General features: G+C 38.1%; 1 protein-coding gene across 2 annotated transcripts in view; it reads right to left on the bottom strand.

Moving 5' to 3' along the window:
* The window catches only part of EPHA3 (EPH receptor A3), a 168,185-nt gene that overhangs the window by 124,615 nt on the left and 15,893 nt on the right, over positions 1–27,677 (bottom strand). The window lies entirely within an intron of this gene.

Here is a 27,677-nt window from a genome sequence, read left to right as displayed (position 1 = left end):
TATTTAAATTATACTATGATATTCTTCTAAGTTGTCAATAAAATACATTTTTCCTCCTGAGGTTGTCTTTTTATTCCTGTAGAAGGCAACACACCTTAAAGAAAACAGTATTTGAAATCCTGTCTCAGCCATCATACCTCCCCTTTAATGAGGGCAAGCCAAAAATAGCTATGAATATACCTGAAAAGCATAATATTCATATTTCTTCCTCCAATTCCTTGCTTAAGAAGTACTGCAAAAAAAGGCAATGGATTAAAATAGCACTCATACTAGTTTTTAAATATAGCTATCATATAGGGTCTTGAAAATTAAACACATGCTAAAATCAAAGAGTCATTATGCTTAAAAGGCTAAGTTAAAAATACCTCCAGAAAGGTGATTATTCTTTTGTCAACTGCTGAGTCAAAAGAGAAATGGTAATTACAATATTTTTCCTGTAACTCTATGGAAATTAATTTCCTCACCATACAATTAGGAAAAGTTAGCTCTGTGCACATATTTCCAGTTACTCTAATTGAAAAATAAGTTTAATACAGGAACTCATAATTCATTGGCATTTCATATTTTCTAAAGATAAATTTGTTTCAGTTGAACAAGAAGAAAGTAATTAGACTGGGAATTCTGGAGATAGTCCAGATATCTTCTCAACCTCTGGCTGAGACACTCTTGATTTCTCAAGGCTCTAAAACATTATTAAACAATTACTTTTCCTGTGTCATGCTAGGGATGAAAAAAGAACTCATGCCTAATTTAATATGAGATAAATAAACAGAACTAACTCAACCAGGATTTTAACCAAAGATTCTTGAGTACCAATGGAATTAGCTGATTTTCACAGTTCTATAGTGTAGCAGCAAATTGGAGATATACAGTTTTGTAACAATTCTGGTTGTTATTTGATAAATGGTACACACTGGGAACTACAAAAAATTGTGCCACAAAAATATGTTGTTTTACCTGCAGAAACAACCCAACAAAAAAAACAAACAAACATAAAAAAACCCCCACAAGACAATCATGCTTTTACAGCTTTCAGGTTCATTCAATTCCAGTCTTGGGTAAACAGAAGCTCATTAGATAAAACAACTGACAAACACACAAATAAACACTTAAAAATAATGTGGTGACAGGTCATTGAAAGCTCAAGGAAGAGCCAAATGTCTCTTGGAATAGGATACACCCAATACTAAAAGGTGTATTTTAGAGAAGGCTCACAAAAAACCCCAAATTCAAATCTCATTAAATATGTGTGTACTTGTTCTGTGGGAGGTTGAGAGACATCAACAGGAACAGAAACTCCTGATCTATAATCCTACTCACCAAATGCCTCCATTAGGACTTGAATGTAAATATGAACCTCAAATTCCATTTTCTAGCTCACTATGCTACAGTGCAGCACAAAGTGCAGAAATTCACTACATTAATTATTAGCAATGGTATCAATACCTTACTGCAAAGATTAAACATAGTTCAGAGAATTACCTAAAGACTGCTCATTAGCTGTAATGCCAAAAATACTTCCATATATTACTTTTATTCACTCAAGCTTCATTTCTTTGTCATAATGTTGGATATAAACACACTCAGTAGTACTGCACTGCAAGTTTTGTATTCAAGCACTCAAAATTGCCTCACTTCTAGGTCCTGTGGTTAAAAAAAAGAAAGTTATGCTTGCAGAGCTCTCAGTAAGACACTGATTACACGCACGTGAAAAGCTCAAAATGAAAACAACTGCACAGGAGAGAGGTTTGTTCTTTTTTAACACAAAACACACTAAATATAAATGGAAACCTGCTGGGAATGTGCATCAATAAATGTGTGTTTGACTCGGTTCTCTGCATTTGGGACTGCAGAGAGAAAAAAAAAAAAAAAATCAGACAAGGATTTCAGTGTTTTATTTATTTTGCTGGATTGTGGCTCCAGAGGTGAAAGTTTACACAGAACCAGAATACAAAGAGCCCCTGTATCTGCCATCCAGGTAGCCTTGCAGGGGTAAGCACATGGTCTTCAGGATGTCCTGACAATGACCTCCACAGGAGTGGGTGAATCACAACCCAAAGGAGGAGAGACAAACCAACCTTCACCCTGTCTCTGGTCTCTTCCTGCCCCAAGGTCAGGGACTGTGTCAAATTGTTTATGTTTCTGATAAAGACCCAGTTTCAGGACTCTGAGATAAAGCCATCACAGACTTTCTGGGTGAGCTGAGTCTTTGAAGTCCCATAAACCAGAGATAAAAAATTACATTTTAATATGATTGTTTAGAAAAACTACCCTGTGTAAGCAACACTCACCCCCAATCCCTTCCTTCCAAGGGTCCAAATGGACACATTGTGAGAGTGAAATTCAAAGCCACAAAGAACCTGAGCTGTCAGGAATTCTTTCCATTGCTGGAATCAGAATTGTCCCCTGGAAGATGGATGGGAACCCAGGACATGAAAACACTTGGAATGTGCTTCAAGCCACAGGAAACAGGAAAAATCGAGTACCACTGCTGATTTATAACCCATGAAACACAGGCAGTAACACAGATTTACTGATAGGCAATGAAGTCCAAAAGTGCATTTCAGAGTTGTTTCATATTCACATGTCCCAGAGCCAACATCCCAACTGGGAATGTTTTGGGAAATGAGAACTCCAGCTTGGACTGAGCCCACTCAGAGCAGCAAAAAAAGAGATGGAGCACATGGGAAGTTGATTACCATAACAAGAGAAGTTCTGTTTTTGAAGTGACACTGAACAAAATTATTGCTGATGAACATCAGGTGGTGCTGCACTCAAAAGCAAAGGAGCCAGGTAAACAAATAAACATTATCTTTGACAACACCAAACCTCATATTCCACATACAAAAATTTCAAGAGTAAAGACTAACATCTTTGTCATGAAAACTGCAATTTGTGCCCCCATAATACCAAAAATGCAGATTTGTTTATCCATTTCAATTGTCAGGAAAACAAACAAAAAAGCCTAAAAAACCTGCAACATACCTTTGAAGTCACAGGAATATTTCATGCAGCTGATGTTAAATACACACTTTACGCCCAGGAATTTTATAATTTATGCATTAACCATTCTGGAATATTCCAGTCTGCTGATTTTAGATGCAGTACTATTTCCTATTAAATGAGAAATTGTGTCTGCTGTTATTACACAGCACCTATTTCACTCCATAAATAAGAACAGTTCCAACAGAAAGATCATTTTGTTGCCATTATTGATAAGACAGCAATTATTTACTTAAATTGAATACAAAAAGTCAGTGAAAAACCTGAAAAATCATGTTTCATATGCCTAGATATAATTTAAACACATTTAACATTTCATTCACTATATACAGAAATTTTAGAAAGAAAATAATAAAATAATATTTATATGTCCACTGACACCACAGTTTTAGAAGAAATTGCTTAGACTTAGAACTTCTGCTACACATAATTATGTGGGCAGAGAATCCAAGAAGTTAAAAATATCAGAACTCTTTTTTAAAAATATTAAGGCATAAGTTTTTATTATAAAGGGCCATGCTCTATATACCACATATGCTTATTTTGTACTGAAATTTCTGTCTTTAATTAAAGCATTCTTGACCTCTATAAATTGATAAATGGTTTGTATTCCTCTGTCTCAAAAGGCAAGGATATTTTTCCAAATAGAAAGAAAATGAATATATAGCTTTTAGAGAAATATAAAGCAGGAAAAAAAAAGCTTAAATTATCAGGAACATTGGAGGGAGAGGAAAAGTGGGGACAAAATGATGTGGGACTCCCAAGACCAGGCAATAATAGGACAGTGAGTGACAAGTAAGAACTGAAAAAAACTGTTTCTGCAATCAGAGAAAAGAATAAAAATGTATCCAAAATCTAACAAAAAAGTGGTTATGATTCAGAAACTATTATGGACAACTGATCAAGAAAAAGAAATAATTAAGTGAGAGATTTATGTTCAAAGAAATAATGGAAAAAGCAGGCATTGAAAACATAAAGGTGTGTACCAGAACTATTCCCAGACACTTGGAAATTTGGGGAAGAACCAGAAAGATCAAGGTCTGGATCAGCAAGTATATATAACAGAGAGAGGCAAATTCATGCAGCTTTCCAAAAGCTAGGAGGGCAACTCCTAATTAAATCAGAAGGCTGTGAAGGTGACAGAATACAGAGGCAATATAATCCTGCTGTTGGAGCCAAGCTGCAGTCTGACTACAGCAAACTGGATACCTCCACATGACAGCTTAAATAAGAGTGACAATTTGCAACACTCCAATTGCCTAGATTCCTCAAGATGGCCTAATATGATGTTCCAAAGCATAAATTAAAATTCACCACCCTTAAGAAATAACCACTGTCTGGGTAAGGCAAATTAAAACAGCACAAGCAAAATACCTGGCTCAAATTCTCTCTGTGATGTCTTTGTTTTGTGAAGAGCACAGAAATGTGTATTTGACCTCTAAGCACCACATGGAAAAGAGAAATCACACAAGTCATGGTCCTACAGAGCTTAACTGCTGGTTCTGCTCTGAGCTACCCCCACCTTCTCTCCTGCTCCCTGCTGCAGCTCCAAAGTGCCCACACTGGGAGCTGATATGAGGAAAAATCCATCTGCATGTCAACCTGGCAAAAACACACCAAAAATATAGGGAAACAACCACACCAAACAGCCAGCCTTGAATAAAGACACACAAGTGGCTGTTATGATCAACAATCATGAAGGGTTAATGCAGTTTCCAGGCTGGGACAAGAAAAGAGGGATGTTTCTTACTCAATGAAAGCCAATAATGCTTTCCACTAGATGTTCTTATGACACTTAATTTCAAAAAAATAGGGAAATCCTGAGGAGCCACAGTCTGGTCAGCCTCCACCCCTGCAAAGATAATTGAAAAAGTAATCCTGGGAATCATTTCCAAGCACACAAAGGACAAGGAAAACATCAGGGAGAGCCAGCACAGTTTCACCACTTTCTCCCATAACATGCTGACAGAAAATCTGATTAAACACAAGTTGGTGAACTGAAATTGAACAGCCAAGCTCAGGAGGCTGTGATCACAAAGTCTGGCTTTTTTGGGCTCTCTTCTGGAGCCCAGTTCTGCCCAACATCTTCATCCATGGTGAGGGTGATGGGGCTGGGAGAATGAGTGGCCAAGGTGCCAGAGGGTTGTGTTGCTGCTCAGGGGACCTTGCCAGGCTGGAGAAATGGGCTCAGAGCAGCTGCAAGAGCTTCAGCAAGAGAAAGACAAAGTTCTGGAGGAACAACACACTTAAAACCTGTCCTTGGAAAACCAGATTCCTGTGCCACATCATCAGCTCAGCACAACCCAACCCAAAGATGATCACTTTGGTAAAGATACATCAAAAGCCACATGATTTCCTTCTATTTAAATTATTAAATTTCTTTGTTCCCCCTCCCAGAATGGCATCACTAAACACTGCAGCAAGGAGTTGTTTTCCTGCATAATTTACAGCTCTCAGGAGAGCACCAGCCATTTGGCCATGCAGGTGAAATTGTCCATCTCAGCAGCAGTGGCAGCAAGCACAGCACAAACACAGTGCACCAGCCCCAGCCTGCAGGTGATTTAAGGTTAAATCAGTGGCTGTGCATGCACACAGGTCACAGAGCTGCTGCTTTAAATTATGATGAGAGAACTCCCATTCCAGCCAAGCATGAGAGAGCAGAGTGTGCCCTGAATACCTGTGCAAGCCCTCCTACATAAAAGCACTTTCCCAGCCACCTTCTGTGACTGCTCAGACCAATGAACATTTTCTGTTCCTGAAGCCTGTATCCTAAGAGCTCTGTCTCCACCAATTCTGTCAGCTATTCCAGGCTGTACTCAGCAGCCATTTATTTAAATAATGTTAATTCAATCATGACAGCATCTCCAGGGCGACTGCACGTGTGGGATCCAAAGAGGAGATCAAACAAACCTGTCAGAGAAACAACCTAAAATCCATGCAAGTGTTTCTGGTTTATGATCACAAAATACAGCACTAACTTCAAATTGAAGATTTAGTTAGGATTAAAAGCATTTAGGATGCACCAAATGACAAGTAAACTGAGATTTACACAGTAAGGGCAGATTAGCTGTGGAAAAAGGAAGAGCTCTCAGAAATATCTACCTACAAAGTAGGTCACCTAAAAAAAAAAAAAGTTTAATATTCCTGAAAGTGAGGTAATGGCACTTTTTTTTTTTTTTGTAGCAGACAAGTTCAGGAAGGTATTTTTACTGCTACCTTTATTACTTGAAAAGTGGTAGTACTGAGAAGGACCAATTCCATTGTGAAAGGTATAATAGGAATATGTAAGAATGACTCATCTCTGCCCATAAAAAGTTTTGTTTGAATGGTAGATGCTATTTTATAGCACAGACATGAGAGAGAGAGGGCCCCATGCCTCTCCACAGTGAATTATCACAGCAGAAAGAATACAACATTTTTCAAAACAGAAGTTCATGTTTTATTAGACTAAACAGTATCTGTAATGTCCTGGTTTAAAATAACTACAAACCAGAAAATTCAAGTGGACTTTTCTGTAACACTTGAATACAAATGTCTGAGCACACAAATGGACTGAGTCATCCTTTAATGACATTATTTTCTGAAAATAGAGACCTTAGCTAAGAAAAGGACAATCAAAACTATACAGAAATTCCAACCTTTGACTGAAGTAGTGGAGAAAAGTTGAAATTAAGTATCATAAGAACATCTAGTGGAAAGCATAGTTGGCTTTCATTGATTACAAACAAAAAAACAAAGTATGTTAGGAAAAAAAAAAAAATGGTGAGGTTCTTTGTTACACACCCAGGAAGGAAAACATTGAATGTGGCACAATGTTAAACATCTATACAAAAAACCCTGAGATGCAGGAAGCTATACCAGTTTAAGTTAACCTGTGCAATTTTTTTTTTGTTTTGCTTAGCCATAAAGTTTCAAACAATCCAAACTCTTACTTTTTTTTTTTTCCTGTAGGAGTACAATACATTATTCAGGAGTCATTAAAAAGAAATTAAAAATGTATTGATCTTCCTGAACTGCTGAGCACAACACATTGTAACATAATGCAGGAAACAGGCAAAGAAATATTCCCTATGCTAATTTTGAGCCAGTCCACTCTCACTATTCCATTTATTTCCAATAAGAAAAAACTGGTTTCCTTTCAGGTAAGTTCTTGTGGCATTCTGTTGGGTTTATCTTTACTTTTTTTCCCTTTTTTTTAAGGGGAGGAGTGTGGGACAAGCACAACTCAGCAGCTCTCAGGTGATAGGAACCATTTGCCTTCTCCCTTGGACAGCAAAGCCCCTTTTTAAATACTGCACAAACAGACCCCTAACAGCCCTGCAATTATCAGCAATTTCAATCAAGTGACCACAGGAAAGGTTAACTTTTATTTATAACTAATTAATGTGTCAAAGCAGCACATTTGATGTCTCTGTTCTGTCAATAAAGCTTTAGGAAGGACATGAGTGATTTTTGTTGTCCAGGCTTGAAGACCAGATTAAATAATTCCATTTTATTTACCTGGGTGTCAACAAAATCCAGAAAACAAAAAAGCCAAACCCAAACAAAATCTTATTACCTAACCCTCCCCACACAACCCACCCTCTGCAAATGTTGGATGCACAAGAAGTGAACCTTTGAGGCAGCTATGATCATGCTCAGTCCATAGACTGCCTGAGACAGCTTCAGGTGCTAACAATAAATAAGTTTATCCACTTCAAAGAACGTGTTTTTCTCCTCAAATAGCTTCTTATTTGCATTCTGCTTCCATCTGGGAAAAAACAATACATTGCTCAATCCTGCTGCCTCAGAGAAATTATCATTTTCAGTTTGTTTTTTATGGGGAAAGAGCACACTGCAAAAAAAACCCCAAAATGCCCCAAAAAAACAGTAGCTCCAAATTACATGAAAATCTACTACAAAGTATTTTCCCATTGCAAAACGTGCAATACTGTTCAATAAACATACCAAAAAACCCCAAACAAACCTTCTTACTCTTACTCAGCATGAGAGCATTCATTTCTTTCCCTCAGAAAACACCATTCACCCTGATTAGTTCATATCACAAAAAAAACTCCACATCAAATATTGAAGTGATTTGTGAAGAGCAATTTTACAGGTAAAGAGTAAATTACTCTTGTTCCTATGAGCACCTAAAAATCCAGTTAGTTTTAGGACCATTGAGGAGTCTTTCCAGAATAAATTATTTACTTAAGTCTGGAAAGCTTCCTATTTCATTACATTGAAAATTCTACATTTTTCCTAAATGGCTGCAAAAAAGAAATAGTTCTCTCCCCTGAGCTCAGGATTCAGTTCTTTTCTCCAGAAAGCAAATTAGGCCTATGGAGCTCAAAGCTCTCAAATCATTGCAGCACCACTGCTATGAGAGGAAAAAAAAAAAAACCAAAAAACAAAAAATACATAGGAAGAATACTCAAAACCTCAGTTGTGTAACTTAAATATTCACCAGGACTCACCTCTTTGGGTGGCATGAACACAGAGGAACTTGACCATGATCAAAAATCTTTTAAATATTTCTTTTGTATGGACTGGGACAAAGAACAGCAGAATTGAATTGCTACAAACCCAAAGCAAATAAAATGAACCATATTTTAACAGAATAAACAGGCACTAGACTGATGGCACTGCTTTGAAGGAAAGAAGCCACAGAACATCTGTTGGCAATCTGTAGTTAGGATGCCAATCTAGGGAAAATGAAAATCACTTATTTCTGCCACTTGTGGAACAGGCTTTGTGATTCTGTGCAGCTTGAACAACTCACAAGAGCTCACAATCTAATTTTTAAATTATTTGACACCTTTCAGTTTGGAAAAGAGGAATTCCTCCTGTGCTCCAATAATCATCATAATTTGAAAATTGCTCCATTATCAGCTAATACCTTCAGCTCCAAGGAAACACTGCCCTTGTCCCATCTCCCATGGAATATCCACATCCAGCAGAAATGGGAGCAGGGACAAGTCAGGAGGTTGGGTTTACCCCACAGGTCAAAAGCTCTTGACATAGTGGAAAAACAAATGTTGGGATGATTCCAGAGCTGCAAACTCTTCACTGAAAAGTTTGGAGCACCCACTGAAAGAAACCATCCCCACCAGATCCTCAAAAACAAAACAAAAAATAATAGGAATGAAGAAAATAACTAATTTGCCACAAAGCCACTGAAATATCTTTGAGGTGTGGAAATCCAGGGTGATAGCACCTAATTCAGTGATTATACATCTTCTTTCCTAAAGGAACCTTGGAGTTTAATAAAAGTGGGAAATCCTGATGAATGGCAAGCCCTGGTCTGGCTTCTGATACTTCTGGAGAATTTGAAAGCTGTATTCCATATTTTGGCCACAGGTAATTGCTCAGGCATTCATTCATTTCCCATTTCCCTTCAGGCATCTCTAGCATTTAAGATAAAAATAACCCATGCTAGGTAAATATTTTGCCTGAGTGAACAACCTGCAAGGTGCATAGGCAGTGAGTCAGCATGAAATATTTGAATTGATTCTTTTTAAAAATTTTCTGGACTAAGGGCTCTGAACATAGCCAATACCATTAATACCAGCAAATCCAGAGATCACTGAGATGAAAGAAAAAACAAACAAAAATCTTCAGATTTTAGGCAATTTGGACACAGCCCTGAGAGATGCTTACAAGAAAATACTTGACCAAGAAAATTTATTATCACAGCAGAAGTTCTCTTAGGAACAGAGGTATTTTTTTCTTGGATAGGCTAAAAGGAATCCTCAACATATTAAGAGTTCACTGCCCAAAAAGGTGTAAATTTCTGGTGCAATATTAGGATTGGCATTGGAAAAATCACTAGAAAAACATTAATTACATATAGAGGCAGAAGGTTAAAGACTAGCTAGAAATTGGGAAACTTATTATAGGCATTCTACTGAAGTTTGCACAGAGTTTAAGGTCCACAAAATGCCTGTCACCAAAAAATTCCTTTAAAACACAGCACTTGCAGCAGCAGTTGACAAACTCAAAAATTTAAACCCTTGTTGTAGCAATTTTACCTGAAGCACAAGCAAAAGTGAATAAACAGATCAACTCTCAGGCTGTCAGCCCTCCCACTAAATTCATACCTTGCATTTCAGCCTGAAGAATCTTTCTTTAGAGCCACATTTGTTGCAGAGAACTTTACTCACAATGTTAGAATTTCAAGGTTGTGAGTAGAAGCCAATTAATTTCTGGATTGAGAGACTGCAGCTCAGTTAAGGAGTCACTGATCTGAGCACTACCTTGTGCCCTGTTTTAATCAACCCATTAGGAACAAATTCAAAATTACTAAATATTTCTTCACTAGTCCAACAAGATAAAAATGTGTAGCAGTCCAGAAGATAAGTGCATATCAATTAAAATTAATTTTTCCTCTCTTTATTAAACACATCTAATTTCCAAAGAGCCTCACGTCCACCTGCACCTAAATCCACATCAAGTGAATTCCACAGATGGAAATGAGCAGAAAAGAGAAAGAAAGCAGAAGAAAGAAGCATTAACTGAGCTACAGAGCAGGAATCTGAACACAGCATTTCTGCTTGACACACAGCTGCATTTATGCTGCTGAATATTGACATAAAATGTGCCTGCAACCTGTGTAAGACAAGCAGTGCATCTTGCTGGCTCAAACACCAACTTTTGGCTCTGCTGACGTGAGTTTTCAGCATGTTCCACCTTAATTCCCCCTTCATTTTCTCAGCCCTGAATAGCTGCACACACAGTTTGCAGACCTGCTTCATGTTCCCAGTGCTGGAATTCCTCACTGCACTTTGATCATGGCCCACTGAGTGGTAATTTTCTATGTTGAACATGTCAGCCTAAAAAAAAAAAAAACCAAAAAAAACCAAGAACAAACTGTTCCCAGTCTCAGAAATCTAAAAACAAAAAGTCCACAGTTGCCAAAGTTATCTGCTTCTTATCAAGATCCATGTTTGGCACCAGATGCATTTGATTCATTCATCATTGTCAGTGCACTAGCACACTAATTATTTCAAATTGTTTCCTCAGGCAGAGGTCTAGGACAAATGCAAGCAAGCCAAAAATAGCAGTTATGAATAATTATGCATCATTTACCTCAAGGCCTGGGCCAGGCTATCATTAAAACTTCTTCTTGCCACCTGTGATCCTGGCTAATTGTGGACTTTAAATTAGTTCAAGATTACTTTTTTTTTTTTTTTTTTGCTAATACAATGCCCACATTTAACCTACCTATTAAAAGTTTTCTGATGCTTTAAAAATTCCCAATAAAATGTCAACAAGGTTCCTTCTTTTTTAACTATGTCTTTGTGTTTCACAGCCTGACAAGAAGTTTGCTAACAGGAAAACCTTCAGAGACAAGGTCAGCAACCTCACTTTAAGAGACTGCTGGAAAGGTTCTTAGAAAAGCACAATTCTTCAACCTCAAAGTAAATCTTGATGTTCCAAATCTAAAGCTGTTTCAGTCCTTAAAACTTTCCCTATTACAGTTCTGACTCCTCAAGGCAAGAAGAGAACTTTCACAACACTGACTTTTCTAACAAAAACCAGTAGAAATTGATAAAACACTTGCTCCCCCAAATTCAGAAGAGTCTGTTTCATTTTACAGATAGCAAACTCATTAATTCCAACAGGATCCAAAATGCAGATGATTTTGCAGAACCAGAGCCTATTCCATTCATTGTAATGAATGAACCTCCTATGTTTTTGTGCTGCTTTAACTATTCAAATTACAGGTTTAAAATAAAAACACAGCTGAAAAAAAATAAAAAAACAAAAAAAGCAAAACCCACCCTGAATATTTCCAGTGGAAGAAACATGTATCTCATAAAAAAAGGGGTATGTACCACTGATAGTTGCTAAGCACTCTCCAGTTTGGGAACACAGCACATGCTGCATTTTGAGACAACAGAAAATGTCTAACAGTACAGTAGATAGAGGAATTAATATAAAATTAAAGTGCTGCTTGCTCATGAAATACCATCTACAAATTCCTCCATTCAGGCACCCAAAGATCAGGGACAAAAATACTCCACTGCTCAGCAAACAGTGCAAGACATGAAGGAACCAGACCAGCCAAGTTCTGAACCCTTTGGAGCTAAGAATATGTGATCTTTTGTGACTTGTCTTAATCAAGACAGCAAAAAATATCAGAGCAGAGCCTTAAAAATAAAAGTTAAAATGTAAAATGTTATTAAAAAGAAAACACACACAGAGAAAGATGAAGTCAAGCTGTCTTCTGGACAGCTTCTTAAAACATTAGTTGTAAAATAGCTCTGCTATTAAAATCAGATGTTCTTAAAATATTAATGAATTATAGACAGTGTGATCAGCTCTGAAGCTGACACACACAATTCTGCATCAGCACCAGACTTCTGGCTGAAAACAAAGCAAGCAAACACCTCCTAAACTGGTGTTTACTGTGTTTCCCAAACAGGAGAAGAAGAAATGACAGCAATGTCTCATCTCAATTCTGTGTCCAACTTCCTTGGGGTCAGTTCACTGCCTGGACCTTCTGCCTCTGAAGTTTGTTATTTACCCATCTGTGTTTGTTCTAAGGGGTTCATGGATTGCTAAATGCTCCTCAAAGCAGAAGTGTTTTTATTTTTATTATGAACAACTCAAAAGCTTTGTTATGAGCAAAGTTTTCACAACAATTAAAACTAATAGCTAAACAACATCCAGATATTGCTTAGAAACTAATGAAATCTTACCACAAAACAAATTAATACAATGGATTATACTACAAACTGCACTGTAACATCACAGCCATCTTAGATAAGTTTCTCTCAGTAAATTTCATCAAAATAAACATACTCATTTTTCCAACTAGAATTACAGTGATACTGTTGCATTATTTTTCTTCCACATGCCTCTATTTTTTTTTTTACAGACAATGCTGCACTCAAGCAGCTTAATTTCATATCTCTCTTCCACGTTACACCCTCAAATTATTTGTCATAAAACATCTGCTTTGAGCAAAACACCATCTAGAGAAAAAGAAAAAAGACAAAATCCTATTCACTGCACTTGCAGAAGAAGGCTAAAAACCACCACAGGACAATGAAGTGTCAGGTATTTATGACAAAGTGGAACAAATTCAGAGATGCTGTGCACTGTAGTGTCAATTACAGACAGGGAAACAGAAATTCAGGGTGAAAGAAACATGCAGAGCATCCCCTCACCCCACCCAGCTGTTCTTTTTCATAGCAGGACAGCAGAGAGCAATTCTCTCTTCTAGGAAGGGCTGGAAAATGTAATTCCAGCCCTGTTGTCTTATCATGCTGCAGTTCTCCCCTGTAATATATTTTCCATAAATTTTTCAAATGATATGAACTTTACCAGCTACAGAAATGATTGAAATACAACCACGACTATTTTGTTCTGACAAAAATATTCTAGGGAGGCTCCCACTTGTTCTCAACACAGAAGTAACATCTGGGTCATGCAAATTTAAAAACAGAATAAAATTATTTTAGTCTCAAACTCTAAGTCATAAAAGACACAACACCAAAGATGATTCCTTGTCTGATTTCCTCTGATTTATGATATACATTGACTTAATCATTAGAGGAAATGCATAAGCAATTCAAGTCAAATTTGTGTAATTAAAATGCTAAAATTCAAAAATGTGATGTGACATTGTTACAGCTGATAAATATATCAGTCATAAACACATCATGGCCTATAGATCCTATGCCACAAATAAGAATAAAATTTAACTTATTTTTTCTTGAGGTGTTACATAATAACATTTATAAAACCACAGTATTCCTCTGTGTTAAAATACAGTTTTTTCTAAAATGATCCAGCTCGCTGACTGAAATGTTCAATTTTTGCACCTTTTCCCAGCTCTTTCCTCAGATAATTCCACCAAATTCAAACAATTGTATTTACTAAACTGAAACTCTAGCTTGGGTCAATTCCAGTACACTTCCAGCTGCTAAAATTACAATTTTTATTTTTCATGTCTCCAGCCTCCACCTGTCCCAATATTCCACTCTATGCAAATTCTATGGCACACTCTTAAACTTCCTATACCTACAAGCACATAAAGCCAGAGGTAATATCACCAAAAACTGAGATTGCCCTCAGTATTAATGCCCAAATGCTTTCTAAGTTCCAAAGTTTATACAATAAATTCTATTTATGTGGTTTGATGACTTTTCAAAGAAACTGTCTGAAACTATCCAGAGTTCTGGAATAAAGGCAATAGAGTTTAAAGAAGACATAGGAAAAAATTAAATTATAGAAGGTAGATGAAATTATCACCTAGACTTTAACTCTTCATACCCAGTAAAACTTTTGTACATGTAGCCATCCCTTAAATCTTATTTTGTTATGGAAACTTTGAAAGCAAGAGATTTAATTAAGACATAATTTCTCCAAAGGAGGAAAGTGGTCCAGGCCAAACCAAATGAGTTGCTCAAAACAGAAAGGTTGGAATGTTCATTTCTTCCTATTAATTAAAAGGTAAAAAATAGAGAAATAAAAGAATAACCTTTAAGAGCAATAAGAAAGTAGTCAAGTTGTGTCAGGCAGATATCACATTGCACATTGTCAATACACTGCAGTACAAAATCAATGACTATCAAATTAGTTTCTTATTCACTCTTGTACCATCAATCACAAAGGGCCTGATATCAATACAATGATCTGGTCTGTAGCCTTCATTTGAATTAAACTGAATTCTTTTAATACTGGCTGCTTTCTTTGGGAATGGCATGGCTTTGATCTGGGAGTGGTTGGGGTTTCTTTAACTTCCAGTAAAATAAAAATCTGATTTCCACAAGTGTTTCCCTCAGTTTACATACACTGCATTTGGCTGCTCTGATATAGCAGCAGCAGTTCTAGTTTAATAAATACAGGTTTCTTTTGGATGAGTCCTTTGAAATCATCATGCAAACACTAAAAAACAACAACTTGTTTGCAAGAAGAAAAGACAAGATTTGTACAGCAGGAATGATAAAAAAACCTTTAAGTTTTAGGACCTAATGCAACTCAGAGATAATAAATATCTACTGTAAGTCTACAAAATATGTTTTTATGAACAGCAAAGGCTGCATATTAAATGTATATAAATTTGTAGAGCTTTTTCTTTTTCAACTTCTTTATCAGGCAAGAGTGAGCATGTGCATGGCTGTAAAGATATTTGCATTTGTGTGACCTTCATAGGAAAAAAAAAAAAAAAAAAAAAGACCACAGAGAACTTCTACTCTGTTCCTAAAATTGTAGGCAAAAATTATTAGAATTTTGATTCATACTGTAATATCTTGGAACTTATTTGGACTCTGAATTTATTTTACCCATTAAGGTACCTGCTGAACCACTGAAAAAGAGACTTAAAAAAAAAAAAAGGAAAAGAAAAAAGGGAGATGCTTCTATGGAAGGAGTCACTGCTTCAGGGACTCACCTGGAGAGAAAGGACCATACAGACCCCAGAGCATGAAGCAAACATGAATTCTCTTCTTGGTTAAATAAACAAGAGGGGAAAAAAATAACCTATAATCCATGCATGTCTCTTTCTCAGTTTGCAGCTTGTTCATACATGATTATGTATTTTAAAGATTTCATCCTTCATTTTTTCTTTTCTCCTTCTTCCTGAATTTCTTCTTGACCTCTTCCTCAGTTCCATCTTCTTTTGCTCCTTTTTCATACCTATTATATTGTGATCTCCTGTTTTTCCCTATATTCCTGTTCATTTCAGTGCACAAAATGTCAAGTGGCACAAAAAAACCCAAATTTTAAACTATTCCCTGTCAGTTATCCCAATACCATCTTTCTTGCATTATTCTTCATTTACACATTTTTAGAGATTTGTGGACACTCAAACAATGTTTTTAACCTAATTTTGGTTTTATGCAAACTCCACATTAATCCAATTATTCTGGGCAACTTCTAAGATTCTTCACTTTTTCTTCTTTTTATCTGCCCATTCTCTCTCAGATAATACAATATATCTTTATTATTTATTTTGACCTTTTGGCATTCTTACTTTATTGTCATTTTAATAATGCCATTAGCTATTCCATAACCTTTCCAGTTGCCCAGAATACCATATCCATTGCTCACACCAGCCATCAGAGTTACTTATTACAAATCTGCATTCATTTTCTCTTCACAACAAAGGCATTTATGGTCACATTGAACCAATAATTCCCCTTCAGACACTCACTCCACCTCTGTCCTTTCCAGCCATGACTTTGTTCCACAATGTCTGGCACAGAACGTGATGCCAAAATATAATTTATATTCATTTTGGTTCATGCATTTACAAAGCATTACTCACTTTAAGGATGCCAGAGAGAAGAAAAAAAAACCCAAATCACAAAACCTTTACATTAACTCAACTCTTTGTTATGTTCAGTGCAGGAGCATTACCTACATGAAATAATCTTTTTCTCTTAGTTGCAATGGAAATTCAGCACAATTCCACTTTGAATAGGAACAAGGCATAGACAAAGAGAAATAAAACCCTGCCATAAGTTACTAAATGAACTTGATTCCTAAATACAACACATTGCAAGTGGCCATGACAAAACTTGTTTACATTAGGTCACAGCACTGCCTTGAACTCAACTAGGGAAGCAGGTTAAACAAACCTACATCACATTTGGCCAGTGTTTGTAAATATCTCTACCATGCACCACTTAAAAGGCATATGGTTTTAAAAAGTTCCCTTCCAAACATGTCAGAGGCAATTAAATGTACATTTTATGTTAAATATAAAGGTGGAAGATACAGCCCTGCAAAATCTTTGTACATCAGCATTACAAGAATAATGAACCTTCAGTTCAGACACTTCCTTGCTCCACTGCTGAATCCTCTTTATCTTTAAAGGACATAAACACAAACAATTAAATATTTAATGCAAATTCCATACTGAATAACAGATTATATTGCTCTTTTACACCTTCTATATCAGAACATGCCATTCTTCAGATTAAAACACAACTCTGAGTCAAGTAAAACTTTTTGTATTTTCTTTGGTCTGTCTTCAAAGTCACCACATTTCAGCCCATGTAGCAGATTGCAGACCTTTCACTTTGTGTCTCAGTTAAGAGTGGTTTACCCCAGCAAATAAGCTCTGTGGGTTTAATGCTGCCCTCCACCTTCTAAATCAAGACATTGCAATAGTCCAGTCACACACAACAACTGAATTTTCAAAATTTAGCGTGCAAGATATGTCAGTTTTCCTAAAATCTTAAGAACAACATTCAGCATTTACTATTTTTAAAACGTTTTCCATTCTCTCTGCTTCTGCTTCCATTTTCTTTATCCATACTTTAATACAAAAATCCCAAACTCTTCAGGAATTCAGTGGTGTAGCCCACATTGCATCCTTCCCTTGCTGCAGCACAAGAATAGACAAGGCACAACTTTCTCTTAGAACATTATTCAAATTAAAAACGTGGCATGCTGATGTTCAGTAAGGGGTTTGTCCCCAGATTTGCCCATCCCACCCCACCCTCTGTGCTTTAAAACCAACACCTGCCTTTAGTATTTTTAAATACTCCAGTTAGTTCCCAGTCTACAGCAGTAACAATTCAGGACTACTGTGGTCCTGGCAAATCAATCCCATGGTGAAAAGAAAGTTTCCACCTGGGCTGCACATTTATTTTGTGCATTACCTCACCACCTCTGCCTGTCCTTCATGCACACAGCACTTTTCTCCAAGATCTGATTAACATTCACCCTCTGGATATTTTCATTGTAAGAGGATGTTCTAATCTGAAAACCATTTACTTCTGAATATACACTGCTGAATTACGGTGCCATCAGCACAAGTGCAGCTCAGCTTCTCCTCTAAACATTTCTTCAGGCTAAAACACTTCCACAGAAATGCTCTTCAGTTCAAACATTTATTACCAGGTTTCAAAGTAAAATTAAATTACCATCAGGGCTACATGATGTTTATTAATAAAGTGTCACAGAAATATTAGTGAAAGTTAAACAGGTAACACAAGGATATCAGGGAACATAAACGCTCAAGTTCCAGTAGCAGTGTTTGCTTTGCCAGGTTACACATCCCTTAAGTCTGATGGAATGCACTGCACACGATGGATCAAACTACACAGGCGGGGAGAAAATTAACTTCTGAAGCTCTGGTTGGGATTTTAATTCTCGTGAAAAGCAGAAAAGTGAGAATCCTGTTTGTTTGGACGCTGGGTAAGCGTTCACAGAGGTGCACAAAGGCAGAGTTTTGAACAGGTGACAGGCACAAATGTCACTGAATCAACCTCTGAAATAGGAAGGCAGAGTCTCAGGGAAACCAGGAGTTAACCCAAGCTCTCTCCCTCTCAAGAAGCCAAAGGGTCCTGTCTTTTGTCTGGAACATGAAGGTTGTTGTGGCATCTTTATTCCCTACTGTCACTTGGGAAAGAAGCTCCAAGCTTCCAGATGGAAGGCAGCAGAAACAGCTCCATAAGCAATTTAAATTCAAGTTGATTTCTGGAGATTTCACTCTACTCTTTGATTTTTCACTCACCCTCACACCTGACATCTCTCCACACAGACCTGAATATTTCATGTCATAATATCCTGAGCTCCCACCTTCAGTTCAGCTGCCATTATTGCCTCAGCTCTTTTATCCTTTTTTTGAATCCTGTTTACCCACAGAAAACGTTTGGTTTTTTTAACAAACAAAACCCCCACAAACAAAAATCCAAACAAATGAACCCACCCCAACCCAAACAAACAAATAAACCCCAAAACACTAAATTTCAAAAAAACACTTCTCTTACTGAATCTTAAAAAGACAAAATCTCCCCTCTGAGCAGAAAATTCTTAAGATTTTCTGCTATCATGGAAAGAGATATTAAGATTGGGAAAGGTCTTGATTTTAGAGAAACATGTCTCCTACTATAAGGGCTTTTGATCACAAGTTAGTTTAAAGCAGACTTCTCATTTTTAGGAGCTGTGAAGAAATAAGCCACACTATGCTGTTATCTTTCTTTTCAAGAAATCCCTCCAGAACCCATTTGGCTTATACTTGTTAAATCCCTGGGTTGTAAAAGGAATGCAAACTAAACTGCAGTGCTGCTGTGAGGTGTTTCTAGACTGAAACACTAAATCACTTACACAGATAAAGCACCTACATCCTTACTTCATCCCATTCTTGGATGTTTTTCCACCATCCTACTAAAGGTTTTCCACATTAAGGAAGTCAGGATGGCAGTGATAGGGCATCACACTTGATAGGATTGTTCAATACCAAGTTAGAGGACAAATATAAAGACACAGGGATTGTTCAGTCTTGTAAAAAGAAAAAAAGCCAAGGAATGATCTCATTACAGCCTGCAACAACTTGAAAGGGAGTTAACACAAAGTCTCCTCAGTAACAGCAGATGGTGTAAGAAGAGAAAGCAGCCACAAAATGTGTCTTGAGAAATTCAGGTTAGGTATCTGGCAGAATTCTACCCACTAGAAGCACTGAAACAGGCTGTCTGGAGGGGCTGTTTTATCTCCAGCCTCAGATTCCACTATCCAAAACCAAAGCTGCTGACCTGGTAGAACCCTTAGCAATAATCCTGCACCAAGCAGGAGACTGGATGGAATAAATGGCCTCTTGGAACTCTCCTAAACAACATTTTAATTTGTCTCTGTAATCTATACCTCTGAAAATAAGACACATTTCAGCACATTTTAATGAAGATTCCAAGTGAAAAGTAGATTCTGATTTATGCCATTCTGCAGCCTGAGTCATAACCAACACTCACCCTCTTCCATCAGTTATAACTTTTGGGTGAATTAACTTAAACCAACTTAATTCACCACACTGCTTTTGTTGATATCAATGAAGTCTGAACAGGCACTAATTAAAGGATTAGTGGTCAAAATCTACCTTTAACATTCAAAGATAAACAACTGATATAGGATACTAATTCCTACCTTTCTTCTCAGAAAGTCCAGCATACAAATCTAGACATCCAAGTTAAATTTCAGCTGCTGCAAACAGAAACTTTCCTCTACAACTAAGAGATTCACTTTGGGGTTAGGCTTTTATTTTGTTTAAAAACACAAACACCAAGCAATTCAATATTTTTTTCCCCCCCAGAGCCCAACTAAAATCAATTGTCAGGCTCTTGAGGAAGGATGGTGTTGACTGCTCCTCTTTGTGTAGTGCAGGATCACAAACCCCAGGGCAGCACAGCTCGCATCCATCCCCGTGCTGTGCTGACAACCAGCATCCAACCCCTCTGCTGCCCTTCGGGGCTCCTGGAAACCCAACAGCTGAAACTAAGTTTGGGAAATGGCAGCAAGCAGGACAAACCAACCCACAGATTAAAGTGGCCAGATGTCAGGGGGTGAAACTCGGAGATGTCATCACCTTATTACGTGTCAGATGGTATCTGCACCCTCCGCACCTCGCAGCCTCCACCAGCCTGGCTGCTGATTCAAAACAGAAAATGAGAACAAAACACGAGTTTCACCGTGACACCTTCTGCTGCAAACACCGAACCAGGAACACCGGGAGCCGAAACACCGGCTGCAGCTGGATGGATGGTTTATCCCAGCGGACACAGAGCAGCCTAAAAACCGGGGAGGTGCGGGACAGCATCCCGGGCCCTGCCGCGGGGACAGAGAGCGGGGATGGGGCTGGGGAAGAGGGATGGGGCTCGGACAAGCCGGGATGGGGCTGGGGAAGAGGGATGGGGCTCGGACAAGCCGGGATGGGGCTCGGACAAGCCGGGATGGGGCTCGGACAAGCCGGGATGGGGCTCGGACAAGCCGGGATGGGGCTCGGACAAGCCGGGCTGTGCGGACTGAGCCCTCAAGGGCAGGACACCAACACCCCCCTGGGCACGGCGCTATGGGGACCTGTCCCAGCTCCCCACCGAGCCTGGCCGCATCCCGCAGGGCAGGAGCAGCGAGGCGCTTCATGCTGCCACCATACCATCATCACCATCATCATCATCATCATCATCACCGCGGTGTGCCCGGGGCTGGCGGTGCCCCAGGCTGTCCAGAGCAGGGACAGGGACACTGACAGGGACACTGACAGGGAATGTCCCGCTCCCGGCACCGCCGGCGCTGCCCCGCCCGCAGCCGGATCGCGAACAGCCGGATAAATCACAGAAATGAGGAAATTAATGTCCACAACCCTGCGGCTCTTTCATTCACAAGCAGCTCAGAAAGGCTGGGGCAGAGGAAACCCGGCAGCGCTGCCCCTGCCCTGCGCAGAAAACACCCTGCTACATTCACCTCACACCGAATGCCCCAAGATATCGGGAAAAAACAAACAAAAGACAGACTAAACTACCTACCCAAGCTTTTGAGACCGTAAATATAACCACAGCAAAGCTATCGGGGGGAAAACATTTATGGGTGGTTTTAAATGGGGATGGGAGTTGCTTGTCTGGTGGATTTGGTGTTATAAAAACACTCCCCAAGCCGACTCAGTGTGGCCTGTGATAAATAATATTGCATTTCATGACAGTTCCTGCATTTGCTTTGTTCTGTTCTGGTTTATGCAAATAAATTCAGCACGAAAGAATGAAATTATGAAGTAAGCGTTTCTTTACAAAATGAGAAATACCTCGTGGTGATGAGAACCTCACAAATGGCCTGGATTTGTGCTGACAGAAATAAAATTCTGTCCATGAGGAGAATGATGCTGCTGCTAAACTTCGAAATTAAAAGGGAAAACTGGAAGCTGAAGTACCTGCATTTCCAATTTTAAATAAGATCTTTATTTAACTCTTGGAACAAAAGCCAAAACTTGCTTTTTTTTTTTTTTTTTTTTTTTTTTTTTTCATTTGAAACCACAGAAAACTGATATGCAACATTCAGCAACATTTTTACCAGTAAATAAAAGGGCTGATGAGGCTAATTAAATACAGGGAGTGTGTCCATAATTTTTCACTATAAAATATGGTATAAGGACATTGCCCTTATTGTACTTTTTCTTCTTGTTGTTATAATTATTTTTAATAGAAATGTCTTCATGTGAAGTAACATAGCAAAAAAAAGTAGAAAAAAAGAAAAGCCTCCCTCTCTTAATAATAATCACTGAAACCAGCACAATTTCCACTTTAGATCAGATTAAAAGTTGTTTTAAAAACATGCCAAAGCACAGCACCATTGTGATCACATTGAATTTTTCAAGTGAGTGTAATGCAGACTACAATTATATATATAAAAAAAAAAAATCTTAATAATATTACAGTGCTCTACATTTTAAAAAGGCATTTTTCTCTGGTAACAATCCCTAACAAGACCAGGGATGCATAAAATTCTGAAGTAATATGTTTAATCTCTTTTTTTCTTCTCCCAAACCATTTCCCTTATTTCTTTAGTCAACCCCACTTAATTTTTTTTATTTCAACTTCCCTTTTAAAGAAGTAGTAAAAGCAGAAGACAGTGCACAGATGAAACACAAGACAAAACCAGCTAAAATACACCAAAAATACTGTCATTGACTACTTATACACTGCTTCTGAAAATACCAACAAAACTCACATTTATTCAAAATCAGTCATGAATACAACAATATTCACAGAATTAACATCTTTATCTGGCCTATCTCATAGCTTTAAATTGCTACAAGAAAGATCTATCAGAAAAGGGAAAAAAACACAATGCAAATAATTTTCTTTTTACTTATTCAGATTTTATGTAAAAGCAGCACTCACAAACTGAAGAAACCACCATTGCATTCGGATTCAAGGCTCTGAGTGTGAAGAGACTTTAAAAAAAATAAAAAATCAGGAAGAATTTTAATTGTCCCTCTCCAAAGCAAAATCATTCACTTTACAGCAGAACATTCAGAGAGTTTTATTCCAGCAGGAAGAAAACAAGAATTCTAAAAATGAGAAACTGTACATGTTTGATTATAGAAAACTGAAGGTAAAAGGAAAAACTTATGAAAGCTTTTGTTTTTTAAAATTTTCACTATTTTGACAAGTGCACCCCAAAAGCACATACTGAAGTGGAAAAAAATGAGCATACTAACAACAAAAAAAAAATTATTTTCCCAATCAGCCACTCTCTGTAAGATGAAACAAAGTCTGTGAATCACAAAACCAGAATCCCAAGTGGTTCATTTGACTTGCAATCATCACAACAGGCTGCCTGCATTTCAGACATGACACACAAATTGTGGAAGGCAGGGTAACAGTATGAGCTTGCAAGGAGACCAGAGCTCAGGCAAAACAGATAAATCTTGATTTTAACAGAACTCATTGTTTTGAGAAGTACTAAGGAAATTCCACTGCTAATGGATAGGAAAAAGAAAGTATATTGTTTTCATTTTTAAAACAAGGAGTTCATTTTTTATTTTACAAAGGTATCTTCAAGTTTCAGTCTTTTGTCTCATACCAATTGTTTGATATCACTGGGTTCACTCTGACACTCATTTTCACAACCACTTAGTAATTCCAGCAACACTGCCCACTTTATATACAGCACTGCTTAGAAATTGTCAAGTTTGGTGTCAGGCAAAAAGTGAACACAAACTAAGATGTCAATCAGCATCAAAAAAAAAAAACAAAATGAAGCATTTGATTAATTTTTCTATTTTTGTTGTCCAGTTTTGAGGGTTTTTGGCAGCTCAGCTGCCCTAAGATTCCACAGTGGTGTGAAAATGTGAGACTTGTGCAAAGAAGAAAAACTTTGAACGTGCCCAGCTGAGAGGAAGGCTGAAGCACGACACAAGGAAACCCACCAGCATTAAGGACCTACTAAAAAAAATAAATAAATCCAAACCTTCCACAGAACAGGATGCAATTAACAGCAAGACACAAAGCTGCAGGAAAACAAATCTTGTGGAAATATTGTTAATCTTCAAAATGTCTTCTGCCTTAACAGAGAAACTTTCCAGTCACAGTGGCCTGAGAAAGTGATTCTTGAACAGCATTTATTTGAGTGCACCCTCATCAGAGCCAGGATGTACCTGCACAAATTCTCCTCTACCTTCACCTGGTCACAAGGCACATCAAATGTTCATGTAAGGCTCTTCTGAAGTCACTCTGTCCATGATATCCCACAAAAAGAAAAGACCCAGAAGTTTTTACAGGGCCACACATTAGCCAAGCACTGAAAGCAGAACAAATGCAACCAAGGAGGCTGCCAGCAGCCTGGGTAGGCAGCAAGGCAGGCTAATGTGACAAACTACTTTCAGGCTTTTGAAATATAAGAAAGGAGGCATTTTTCTCCCTTTTGCTTGGATTTTTTTTTTTTTACCTAATTTTGATGGAAAAACTCTCATTAATCTCAGTCACACAAGCTCTAGCCTGCCCAGCAGAACCCCAGCTATTACAGGAGCAGGGAATGCTGCCCTTCTCTCCTCAATTACTGATGAATCAGCTCCCATTACTGGAATGATCAGCTCAATTTGTTCAAATGACCATCAGAGTGACCACTAAGAAAAAGCCAGGTTATCCACACCAGATTTCAAATTAAGTGCCCAAAAGTTTAAGGTACTGAGGATGGCCAGCTCTCAAAGAAATGTAATGGTTCTGAAGAATATCAAGGATTTTAAAAGCTGTCAAGATCAAAGACAGAATTGTTATTTTTCCAATCAGTCTTTTAAATTTTGCCTGCATTTTACTAACTGTAGCCATGTACAGAAATCACTGAGGTTGGGTATTATTTTTTTTTTTTGCTAGAGTTGTTTCTGTTGTGGTTTGTCTTTCCTGACTTGGTTTGGTTTCTTTTTTTAACAATTATCTTCTACATGACAGTAAAAAAATGCCACAGCATTCCCTTCTCTAGCTACAAACAAAACAAGATAAGAGTAATTTCTCTGTTACTTTTCTACTGACTACATGAAAAAAACATGACTAAAAATCTCAAGTCCATAAATTTGACTAATGAACATGTAAAGACTGAGTCACAAGCTGCGTGACTGCAGAACGCTGGATTGAGATTATGTCACGAATATATTTATTTTTTTTCCAAACTTCACAAGAAAAAAGACATGGGGCAGGAGTCAGATACATCTCTCTCCCTAAAAAAAATGATGCTGAAACCAATACAATCCCTCCCATGAATATGCAGAGCAGTGTTTAGACTGTACTCCTTTTGTCCTGTATGAATTATCCATCACATTTCTATTGTATATTATTAAAGTGACTTGCTTTATCCTCCCAGCCCCCAACATCTGTGCTGCTGCAATTTATGTGAATTACTGTTAATGATCATTTGCATTATGCTTAATCAGCATATCAATAATATACTCTGCACAGAGTAAGTAGCTCTTCTTTCTTTCCCTTTTAATGAAACCTATAGAAATGGAGCTGGGGTTTGACTGATTGGCATCACAAAAAGGTTGCCTGGGCAGGTGCTGGGGATGGTGGCACAGGACACAGGCCTTGTGGCTGCTGCCAATCATGCTCAAGCATCAGCAAAACCTGCTATTATATTTTTTTTTAATTCTTGTGCCTTGCTGTCTGGAGGGGCCAGTGCTTTGTGCTGAGGGGGTTTTAATGAGCTTGACCAGATCAGTGCTCCTGGAGCCAAGGCTGTGGCTGTGTGGGATGGTTCAAGGAGAGATCACATTCTTCCAGGGTGATATTACCCACCAGAGTCTAAACCACTGCCATTACAGTGTGCTCATGTGGGACACACAAACCCCTGAATACAAATGAGCTACAAACCATAACATGAATATTCAGGAATTTCTGGAAAACTATTACTACATATGCCCAAGGCATGGGAAACTTAAAGGAATAAAGAACCCCCCAAATGCTGGAAGCAAGATCATTTTGCCAGAAAAATCAATCAATATCATGTATCAACAGGACAAAATTATTAACCTAGTAAGAGGTTTGTTAAACACTTCAGTTAAATTATTTTTAAAAACTGTGTAAGTCACCAGCTTTGGTGTACTGACATTTATGAGAACACTGCTGCACGCTCGAGAGGAGCTGGCACAGCACCAAAATTCTCATTTGTGAGTCACAGCCTCCAGTGCAGCTCTATCAGCTTTACCTTGTAAATCACTGCTCTGCTATTAGCAATCTTTCAATATGATGTGACATCTTTATTATAATGTTTTTCCACTGAAGTTTAAGTTCATATTTTAGTTCGCTCAGACACAGCCATATTTACCAGGTTTAATTAATTGACTATAAATAAAGGGCTGTAAGAAGAAGGCGCCTCTCTCACAGGAGTTGTCACCATTTTACAGCAAAATGCCAATTGGGATAGGATAAACATTGTTATTTCTATACTTTACACGTATATTTCAATATGGAAGCTGAAAATTTCAAGGTATTTTGAAGACTACAGTCTAGAGCCTCAGTTCTCCTCCAAAAAAAGTCACAGCATATGATCTACATTAATTTACTGCCACGCGATTTTTAACTAAGAATTTCATTAACTTGCAAGCACATCAGTGAAATTCCATGATTTACTTTGGCTCCCATACCCAAGGATAAGGCAGTAAATAGGAACAGCATGTACAAACACACGCAAACAACAAGCTGGGCTGCATTTACCTGACAAAAACTTGCAGAAGCCAATAAAATTGGCCTTGACAGATCGGGGGGCCCTTTTTGGTGGGGTAAAGCAGCACATCTGTTTTCCTTATAGCCCCCATGATACCCTGCATCATTCCCTACCAACTGCTTGAGGCATCCAAGGCAGGAGAGACACAGCTGCAGGGAGCAGAGCAGATCTGCACAGCTGCAAGGAGCTGAACGGAGCAGGAGAGCAGAGCAGAGGAGCAGTGGGAGCTGGGAGAGAAAGGATTCACCAAAAAAAAAAAAAAAAATTAAGCAAGTGAAAACAAAAAAAGAATCCCTGATGAGCTAGAAATTGCTGGAGAGTTCCCTCTTGGACATCCTGTTTAGAGACATTTCTTGTTGGAAAAGTCAGCAGAAAAAGCCACTAGGAAGAAACCTGAACCCTCTTCCCACTTCTTTCCCATGAGAATGGAACAATTTTATCCAGAGAGAGATCCATGCATAGACTCAAAAAATGAGCCAAACCTTCATCCTTATATGCTGCTAAACACCTGCATTAATGCTTAATATCAACAAGGCACAAGTTGAACATTAGCAAAGGAGTCCCATGAGTCAGGGATGCAAAGGCACAGTTAACACTGATTCTGTGAAAGTGATAAAGGTGAATCAACAGCTTGCCCAAAGCTACAAAAAACCCAAAAGAACAGCAAAAGAAAGTCTCACAGGTGCTTTCTTTCAGCAAAGACTTGATGGCTCAGCCTTCTCTGAGAGCAAGGGTAGCTCTGGACATGGGGATTAAACTTGCCAAGAGGTGTTTTTTTGGTTTTGGGGAAACAATGCAGGAATGCAAGAGCCATCCTGCATATCTGCACCATGTAATGCAGAAAGAGAGCAATAAGATGTTCCTACACACAAACACACATTCCACAGAAACATGGAGGTGGGGACTGAACACACATCAGCACCACTAGACAGATAGGCACTATTTTATGCATCAATTTTATGTTACCAAGAAAATTTTTAAAGCGGTCTGCTGGCAAAAATCATGTACAAATGATGGAGTTAGCAAATTGGAAAGCACAGGTGCTTTAAGACTGAACTTCTAAATCTTCCAGTAGAATGCCTGGTTTCATTAAATATGGACACAAGGTAAACAAAACAATCACCAACCACCTCCAGAACATTATTCAGACATTTCTGTAGCAATTCTTAAACCATTAGCTTGAACACTTCAGCAACAATTCGGCACAGAAGTTACAAACAAGTACTTACATGAGCTGCTTATTCCACACATTT

This window comes from Erithacus rubecula (genome assembly GCF_903797595.1).
Source record: "Erithacus rubecula genome assembly, chromosome: 1".
Classification (NCBI taxonomy): Eukaryota; Metazoa; Chordata; class Aves; order Passeriformes; family Muscicapidae; genus Erithacus; species Erithacus rubecula.
This window is presented reverse-complemented; position numbering and strand designations above follow the sequence as displayed.